This window comes from Sphaeramia orbicularis, chromosome 13 (assembly GCF_902148855.1).
Source record: "Sphaeramia orbicularis chromosome 13, fSphaOr1.1, whole genome shotgun sequence".
NCBI lineage: Eukaryota > Metazoa > Chordata > Actinopteri > Kurtiformes > Apogonidae > Sphaeramia > Sphaeramia orbicularis.
Genome location: NC_043969.1, coordinates 28537919 through 28548298, shown reverse-complemented (window position 1 = coordinate 28548298; position 10380 = coordinate 28537919).

Genomic DNA, 10380 nt, shown 5'->3' with positions numbered 1-10380 from the left:
CTTCCTCATTCTCGCTCTCTCACAGGTGCACACACGCAGACATCTACAAGCCAGCAAATGTCCTTTCTACACATGCAGCTATTAATAGAACCTTTGCTCACATACCACTTCCTGTTCATCGTCAGGTGAGTACACACAGGTTGCCCTCGGCAACAGTCCATCTACATTGTCACAGAGAGAGGAGGAGAGAGAGTAGGTAGGCCTCATACACAGTGATTCTTGTGATTCCTCTCTGTGTCTGGCCTTCAACTTTACCTGCTTTTTCAGTTTCTTTTTTCTAAAAACTAAGTACAATATTGTTCTTTCTGCTCGTTCAATCTGGAAGCCTCTGCATCTGAGTTGAAGTTTGCAGGAGGTGACTGAGGCCTACACATTAAAGTCAGGCACTGCCTCCTCCAAGAAATAATTGACCAAATCATTAGCCAGCTTGTTTACATTTACTCATTAATCTTAAACCCCTTGGGCACATGAACAGTCTATTGATAACATGATGTTTAACTTCAAAAACACAATAATTTGCTGAGTGACTGATCTATCAAGCTCCAAACTTTATTATACTTCCAATAACTTCCAAAAACACCAATAATATGTAAGATATAATAGATATTAAAAAAACAGATTCATAGAAAACGTAGATAAAAAGGAAAAATGACAAAAAACAAAACAAAACAGACTAATAACATTTGGTGAAAGTCAATAAATAAGACAATAATTGAGTAAGCAATTTTAGACAAAGTAATCATTTTCAATAACATACAAATAGAAGTAAATTTTCCACTAGAACAAAATAGACACTGCCTTCAATCCCACGGAGAGCAAATATTAGGTTTTTAGACAAACAAGTTTGAAAAGATGTTGACCATTTCATGTGATTTTTGTATTACTGTAAGTGTGAATGTGACTCACACAGATGGTTTGTCAGGTAGTGAAATTATCAGTCTCATATGGTCATTATACTTTTTGTAACAGAACACACACCTCCGCAGCAGAGCATCAGCTCAGCTACTTCAGGAATTTCTTATTTCATTGAAAAATCAATTTCTCACTAAAAAGACAGAGAAACAGTTTGTGTCTGATCTGCCTGGATAAAACTAAACCTTCCTCATAGACAGTCTTTATTTTCTCTTTTCTGTCTGTTGATTCTTCTCTCTCCACAGCAGCTGTGCCCATCCTTCCACCTGCTCTCCTGCTCCTCTCTCTTCTGTTCTCGTCTCTTCGTACCGCCCTCCCTCCTCTCCCCCATCTGTCCTGTGGGATGTGATGATGCTCTGACAGGCTTGGCGTCTGTTCTTGGAGGTGCTGGTATTTTTGTGCCACAGTGGCGGGGGCTGGTACAGGAATAGTACCGGAGTTGTAGTGTATAGTGTGGGGGTGGCATCTGGGGAGGGCTGGGATGGTTTAGAGTTAAGCTATTGTATAGACAGGAGGGAGACCAGGGAGGATTGCGTAAGTTGGTTCCCTGGCTGCAAATTTAGCCTGGACTTGCTCACGCATAAATTTGATGAGCAGTACTATCTCAGTCGTCAGAGCTGGGGTATTTAAAGACACTGCTGGCATGGGAGGCAAGGATGTATTTATTGTGTGTTTATTTACAAGTTGTGGAGAGCGATGGCTGATAATTTAGGATGTACAAAGAGCACTATTTGCCTCTATAGAGCACCACCACTCCTCTTCACTCTGGTCTCTGATCCTCATTCTGTTGTTTCTATTTATTTTCTTGGTGGCAGATAGTTTTAGAGGGTGATTGTCAGGTGCTTCACAGTCAGTGACTACGTGAGCGTCAGGATGATGACGTTTGTGTACTCCAACTTTTACTTCTTGTACAACTTCATGATTAACAAAATAGTTGGGGTAGTGTGAAAGCAACAATCTCAAGTTAATTCACAGATTGTAAGCCTTTCCTTTTCCTTTTTTTTAACCTATCATTAAAATAAGCTTCACACTTGTCTACTGAGCTGAATAATCACTCTCAAGACTTAACATAGAGGAGTAAAACTTAATGTTTAAGAAGTATAGTGTATCCTCACTTAACACAAAGTGCTAGAAATATAGAAATCTAATGCCAGAGACTCATGTATGAGAAGCACAGATATGAATTCAACTACTGTTCATCAAAACTGAAACAAACAATTTGACATCCTTAATGCTATAAGATTTTATAATTCTTCACAACACACTAGGTGGTAATAACAACAGAGTAAAAGGTAAAACATGCAGAATTTGCACATAGAGCCACTGATTTCCCAAAAAAGTGGGGTTTTTTCAGTGTTGGGCAAGCTACTTGGAAAATGTAGTGAACTAAGCTACCAGTTACTCTGCCCTGAAAGAAGCTTCACTACACAGAAGCTACCACCCAGTCAAATGTAGCAAGCTAAGTTACACAAATACCACAGAAGTAGCTCACTACATGTGAAGCTCCTTTAAGTTGTACCTTTGGGGAGAATACATTGGGGTAAATTGTGCCAGTGATTATTGAAGTAAAACAGAACATTTTAATCTCATACACTGTAATGCTATATAAAAGCAAGACAAATTCAATACAAAAATCACTCATTTAAGGTTTATTTAAATATCATCACCCTATTAAACTATTGACATAAGTCATGTTTTCTAGTTTTTGGGAAAACACAAAAAAAAACTTAAATACACAATATATGGTACTTGTGAATCATTTCAGGCAAAATGGCTTTGGCAATAGATGACCGTTGACATACATAGAACGCTGTCTGTCATATGTAACATATAAGAGGCCACCTAAAAACTGAATAAAACTCAGTCCCCTTCAGAAAAATGTGACTGTGCGATCACATAATTCAACACATAATCAAGCGCACTAATGGCTACATAGTATTTTAAACTCCCTCATGAGCGTTTTTAGCCCATTTTTGGGGGTGCTGAAGCACCCCTAAATTGATTCCCAGCACCCCTAAAATATTTTAAGGTTGCTGAAATTTTTCTTTTTTCTTGTGTAGTTTATGTCCATACTTAACATGCTAGAAAAATGTCAAAACCATATACAGTACATGGTTGAAACGCAATATTATAACAACAAAAATACAGCACCCCTCACCCATCTAGTCTCGAAAATGGTTTGATCCATTCTGTCCCTCCTCCCTTTCCCTGACTCGGACTCTGGGCTCTACCTGTACAGAGCAGTGTGCAGGCGCTGCCTTCTGGAGTTGGGTACAGTAGTGGTGGAAGTACCTGGTGTAAACCAAGACATTTGTTTACTTCTACCACTTAATACCAACACATTATTATCATCACCAGTCCCAATTTTAGCTGCATTGAAACATAGATCACTGTTTATGCTGTTAGGTGGGAGTTAACTGATGTTTTTTCTGTCTAGGAAATGTTCCATGTGGTTCAGTCCACCTCTGTCCTCTGAACTGAACTGACAGAAGCTGCTGTTGTGTCTGTGCATGTGTTCAGATTTGATACTGACTTTATCTGACTGGACAACTGACTGGATGACCATTAACTCCTAGTCTGTGTGTGTGTGTGTGTGTGTGTGTGTGTGTGTGTGTGTGTGTGTGTGTGTGTGTGTGTAGACAGGAAGATACGATTGTTTTTTTGTTTTGTTTTTTTTCTAAAAAAAAAAAAAAGAAAAAAAAAAAAGAGCCAGATTCACGTAAGAGTGTAAGATCAACTTGTATAACTTCATTTTCCACAGCAACCAAATATTCTATTACAATGATGTTATAAGTTCAATAAATGTACCAGTTTATATCTCTTATTAGATATAAAACAGATTGTTTGGTTATTTGCCTTTTGGTTAAAGCACAAAGAGAGAGAGAGGAGAGCAGAGAGACACTTAACATATACACTGGTCTACAATTTTTTTTGTTAGAAATTATCTGCCTCAGAGATTAAATGTGCTAAATCTTATGTATTTTAATCAGATTAATTGGAAAACAAATGACAAAAGTGCTGGTTTGCTGATGTTTTGACGGTATATGATGGTGTGTTCTTCCACATATATGTTGGTTTCTGTCCATTTATACAACAGATTTATAAATTTTCCACTGATAGAACCTGTAAAGTGAATGTACTGTCATGTGCAGACAGTGTTTTGAAGTAGATCTGGTAGATCTGACACTAATATTCCTCTGGAGTTAAACCCATTCTCCCATATGTATATGTATATGTATATGTATATGTATATGTATATGTATATGTATATGTATATGAGCTGCTGTATTAAAATGGAGGATTGTCTTCCATCAGAAATTAGGGTTAGGGTATATTTCTTTTATGATTCTAATCCATTCCTCTTTTACTGTGGCTCAGCATTTAAATGACTTTTATCAGATTTGATGGTTTAGTCACAGAGTTTCTCATACCCAAAAAATGTTACGCTTTTCTTTCACAAATATGGGAACGATGGTCTGAAATTGTGTTAAAATGTATTAAACAGTGAAATTTCTCTTGCTTGGCCAGCCAGCACTCTGGGTGCTCAGCACCCCTAAACCTCTGATCCTAGAATCCCTCCTGAACTCCATTCAACATATGTTGGTGCATTAAAGAAAATCATCACAATCATTTTACCAGCATAAAACATTTGTAAATGGTCCTAATGGAAACTTTTGGACATTGGAATGGATATCACCTGCAGTGATAATAATGATCTATGAACATAAAGGCTCTAATAGCCTATTCTACCTAACTTTTGTGAAGCAGTAATTAATTTATTTTTAACACATGTGAAAGCCATGAATGTTCATGACCTTTTGGAGCCATGATTAAAAAAATCATTCCCCTCCAGAAAAACACCATTATGTTACCGCATAATTCAATGCCTATGTCAAGCAAATTGTACACATTATGGGGGTCCACATTTTTTCAGAAAGGGCAATAATAATGTCCTGTGAACATAAAGGCTCTAACTGATCGGTCTAGATCTACTACTTAAAATCTCACTTGTCAATGCTGCAGCCCTGTATGTCTTCTGTTTATAAGTGCATGGCATGATGGGCTTTGGTCTAAAATTAAGAATGTCATATAGTTTTAGTGATAAAATGTAAGCATACAATATACATTCATTCATTATCTGAACCCGCTTTATCGTCACTAGGGTCACAGGGGTCGCCGGAGCCTATCCCAGCTACCTATGGGTGAAGGCGGGGTACACCCTGGACAAGTCTCATTTCATCACAGGGCTGACATATAGAGACGAACAACCAATCACACTCACATTCACACCAATGGACAGTTTAGATTAACCCATTAACCTTTCAGTGCATGTGTTTGGATGGTGGGAGGAAACCGGAGTACCTGGAGAGAACCCATGCAGACTTGGGGAGAACACGCAAACTCCACACATCGAATGGTGTTGGAATTGAACCCAGGACCTTCTTGCTGTGACACACAAGTGCTATCCACTGCACCACCATTCACCCTTCAATATACAATTACTATAAAATAATCTCTTGAAAATAATCATAAGTGGTGACTTGTGCCACTGGCACAGCTGAACCCAGGCCCTTTGGCACAAATCACCCCAGCCCCACCATTTTTAAAAACTAGCATGATCCAGCAGTTTAGAGCTAACATCATGTGTATCACATATAGACTCATTGTGTAGCCTATTAAAGCATTAAAACAAATGTGAAATGTTTTTAAACTTGTCTATAATTGTTCAGACACAAGAATCAAAAAACCTTGATTATAGAAATTTTACTTTGAAAGACAAAAAACAGTTTTGTGAGCTAAAATGTGCTTACCTCTCGTGCCATGTGTCTCTCTTCTTTGTAGGATGAGTAAAATGGATGGTTCTTGGTCACATGACCAATTTCTTTTATGGTTTTCTAGAAACGAGGGGTGGCACTACTTCCCCCCGGCACAAATCACCCCACTCTCCCCTATTACCTATAACTTGCTCCTAACAAGTCATGATAATTTTATAATAGTGACCAAATACTACTGACAGATTTTTTGGGTAAACTAAATAGAGTAGTCTTACATGTCACTGTTTCAAAAACAGGGCGTTTTTCTGGACTACTTAAACAAAATGCAAAAACTGAGAGTCTACCCCCTTCTCCAGGGACCACTACACCACTGACAAACTGGTTCCTTTGGTGCTTGTGTCACAGCCATTAACCACAGAAGCAGAGGGGAACCGGCTGTAGTGCTCTTTACTGTGGGTTTGGCGGCTCTAAAAAGAGCCTGTGGTGATCACCGTCCACACACCTCAGCCAACAACCATCCGATGTTCAGCAGAACACCGTTTCCTTCTGCATTGAAGTGAACGCTGTCATCTGACAGGTGCTCCAGGGTGATACCAGGTGTGTGGTGCAGGTCTCATTTCCAACTCCTCCATGGAAACTCAGCCCCACATGACGCACCTGGTCCACTCCATGCTGTATCCACTGTCCGCTCACTGATACTGACAGCAACGACGTGGCAGGAGGTAGGGGAACATCAGTAAGGAAGTGGAGGAAAGCTCCAACACTGCCCGGATTCTGCTACGCAGTCCTTAAGCGCGGGCACGGCGGTTCCAAGAATGTGCACGACGACGTTCCAGTAAACCATGCCCACTCCAGGTTAAACACCTGGTTTACAGTGAGTCCCATGCAGACAGAGTGTGTGGCCCTGTTCCAAACAATCTTGAGTGCTTGTGTTGTGCATGATATAATTGGATTTTTCTACAGTAGACTACAAACTGCTTCTCCACTGCATATAAAAATAGCTTCTGTGGTCGTTACCACGCTATTTGATCAATAAAAGGGTTAAGCTACTGAAACGTTACTTGATTCAGGAAATAGTGACGTTACCGCCAAACTACTGAGAATTGTAGTAAGTTACTAGCTTCGCTACAAGTAGCGATGCTACTGCCCAACAACATTGTTTTTTTTTTTTAGCTCCTTCACAAAATAATGTGATTGTCTTGTCCTAAAGTCATCATCTTGATCAATATACACTGTTGCCCATGAAGTTCTGATGAAATGACTGTGACAACGTGATTTATTCTTCATAGATAAAGTGTAACTGGTATTGTTATAATCTTTGCACCTGGTCAGCGATGGTTCTTGGTGTGTATAAAGAGGAATAAACAGATGACTAAATTATTACTTTGGGGAAACTATCACTAAAGGGAAGTAAAACCTGGAAAGTCACTTTAAGACTAATTTCAAACAGTGTCTTAGGGCAAACCAGATTCATAATCATTTTTTTCCTGTTGTACAATGTCCTGTCCTTTCTTATTTATATGTATAATGTTGTCTTTTCTCGTCACTTGCTTCTGGAAAACAAATGTAAAGTAGCTTTTTTTATGTGATCTGGTGTGTGTTTACACCCAGTATCACTCACTCTACAATAACAACCAATAACAATAAAAAAAAGAAAATAACAAATTAAACCCGTTACATACGTAAAAGGGGAAACATCATCCTAATGCCGTCAGTCACTCACGTCTTTTACTCTCTTCTCCCCGGAGCAAAAAACATGTTTGACATTCTACGCATGACTTGAATACCATTTCATAGCTCTGCATTTTTGCTCAGTTTGTTTACTTACTGTAGGCCTGTAGGTTCAAACACCTTGTGATCACAGCATTTATGGAAATGTTTCTAACTTTAATTGACTCTTCATTTACGGGACTCTTAAAAACACTGAGAAAAGCTCTAATTTTCAACATTTTCCTTCATATATAATGTATTCATTATTTTTATTTCAATTTTCTCAAAGGCAGACAGTATTTTGGAGATGGAAATCTGTGCAGTAATAGATTTTAGCCCTGAGAGGAATTTTTGGATGCATCTTTTTTTTTTTTTTTTAAACACATATCTTTATTGAATTTTTAACATATTACATCTCTTTTCTGATATGAATTGGTAACATTGGTAACACCTCTGAATTTGGAAACAGCAATGAAAATAAATAACATAATAATAATTGACATACAATTTTACTAATAGTAAGTTGAATACCTGTCAACATTTTGGATGACTGATCCATAGTCCAACATCATTTAAAATAATTAAAAAAAAAAAAAAAGGGAGGGGGGGTATGGTCTCACTTTGTAAGTTATGATGATGAGATATCAGGCCTCGATTCTAAAAATTTGAGAAATGAATTCTATATCTTGTGGAAGATATGAATTTTCCATTTGATTGTGCACGTGAGCCTTTCAGTAGCTATGCAGGATGAGAGTTCGGCAATCAATGCATTCAATGATGGACAATCAACACTTTTCCAATATCTAACTATAATATGCTTTGCATGTATTAGACAAAGGTTCACCCGCCTACTTTCATGAGTTCTAAGGGCTAAAGTTTCTGGAATAAGACCTAGAATACAGATCTCCAGGCACATTGGGATTTTTTTGACTATAATATTGGAAATTATGTTAATTATCCTTTCTCAAAATTCTTGCATATGTTCTCATTTCCAAATACAGTGATATTTTAGATCTGACCTGCCATGCCAACATGTTATTACAAAAAAAATATTGACATAGATGGGTTCAAGCTGGGGTGGAAGCACGGGGCACTAAATCTGTTTTGGAGAAAGATGATGCCAAAGACTGCCAACGATAGATTGCGTGCAGGAAAAGCAGAGGTACCGGGAACAAAGCACAGTCAAAAGGGGTGAGTAACAGAGGGAACGGGTGAGGAGTGAAGGAGTGTGTGGGCAGAGAAGGACAGTGAGGTGAGGGGGGATGACGGGGATGCATTCAGGTCCATGTGTTCTTGACGTGTGCAGGGTACACAGTCCTCTTTTCTATCCTCACATCTTATTTCTCTCTTTCTCCATCTTCATTCAATCCCACCCTCCATCAGTCCCTCACCCACTCACTTAATTTATTCCTACCTCTTACTGGTCCCTGAAAAAATAGGGCAGTCCTTATGTAAGGACAAGAGAAGAAGTGGGGAGGGGGGCTGTGAGAGGAGGAAAAAAAAAAGCAGAAACAAAACCTTTTGGATACTAACAAGAAAACAGAATGAGTAAAGTAAATGCAGTGATGAATCTGGAATCCTAGCCAGTCATCCACGTGAAAGACATTTACAAAAAGTAGACTATGAACAGAAAAATAAAAGGCCTATCTTATAACACAATCATTTTAATGGCTTGTGTTCAATTATTTTGTCAGCTGAGTATCACAGTAAAAAGCTCTGTATTTCATAAGCTTTTGCACAGTTCATTGTGCACGAAAAAGAAGTGGCAATTGAGTGTAGTGTTAGGCACACAGTGCTGATTTGAGGCTTTAAAAGTGTTTAGGGCTGTGTTGGGTGAACGGAAATCCTAACTTTTTTTGCTTTGAGGACTATGTATACATGCGTTTACTTTTGTGATCATTTATTGGATGTAAACTCATCAAATTAAAGCCAAGGGTTAATTTAATTTTGAAAGCCAATGTGCTAAAATAAAAAACACAGAACCAAACAGTGTTCTGTGGTTTCCATCATAAATTAAATGCTTGTAAGCTGTCACTAATTACTTTATGACCTGAAATAAGTGTATAAAATGAATGCTTCATGAATAGATGAAAGTATTTGGACTTCGTCACCTTCCCCCTCTGATCTCATGTAAATAGTCTTTCGCCCTCTTGCATGACTTGTCCTTCCCTCTATCTGGCACTTTGCCTCCTTACTGGCAGCGAGCCTGTTGAAAGTAGGCTAGGATTGACGCGCTGCTTGTGTCTGAGTCACAGAGAGCTGTGGAATACTGAAACCCACTGATTGTATTTAACTTTAGGCATCCGACTCCCATGCAGTACATGATACAATAGAGCCATCCACTCGGCGATCTGCACCTCAATGCTGACGTTTGTGGCTGCACCTACAGCCAAAAAAGAACGACAATTGTTCTGACGCTGTGAAAATATGTTTATCATACTTGTGGATATGTTCAGATAAAGATATGAGCTAAGATTACAGCAGACCCTAAAGGCCACTATCCTATTTGTGGCTGCACACTAAGAATGCATATCATCTTAATTTTCTGACAGGTTATAATAATGTCTGTCACACATAAAGCTCTAGAGCAACTTTGACATCTGTTCTCCATCAGAAGGTCAGCCATACCATGGTCCATCATTACCTCACTCTCCTGCTTAATTCTGACAGAAATGGGTCCTGATGCAGCTCAGGGGAGATTTAAGATGAAGAAGAAGAAAAAAATATTTGTCTCAGAAGAGCTCGCAACTGGGGCTGTGACGCATGCACATTTGAAGGTTTTACTTTCAATGTAACTTGTATGTAACTGTGCGTGTGTTCTTTATGGGCTCATATAAACACAAGAGCTTGTTATTTAACAAGAGAGAACTGAGGATTACACTGTATAAACACAAGCACATTAACATAAACAGGACAAAAGTAAGCTGCAAGGGAGGAGTTTTGTGACAAGAACAAGAAGAGCTAGACAGACTATAAGCAGATC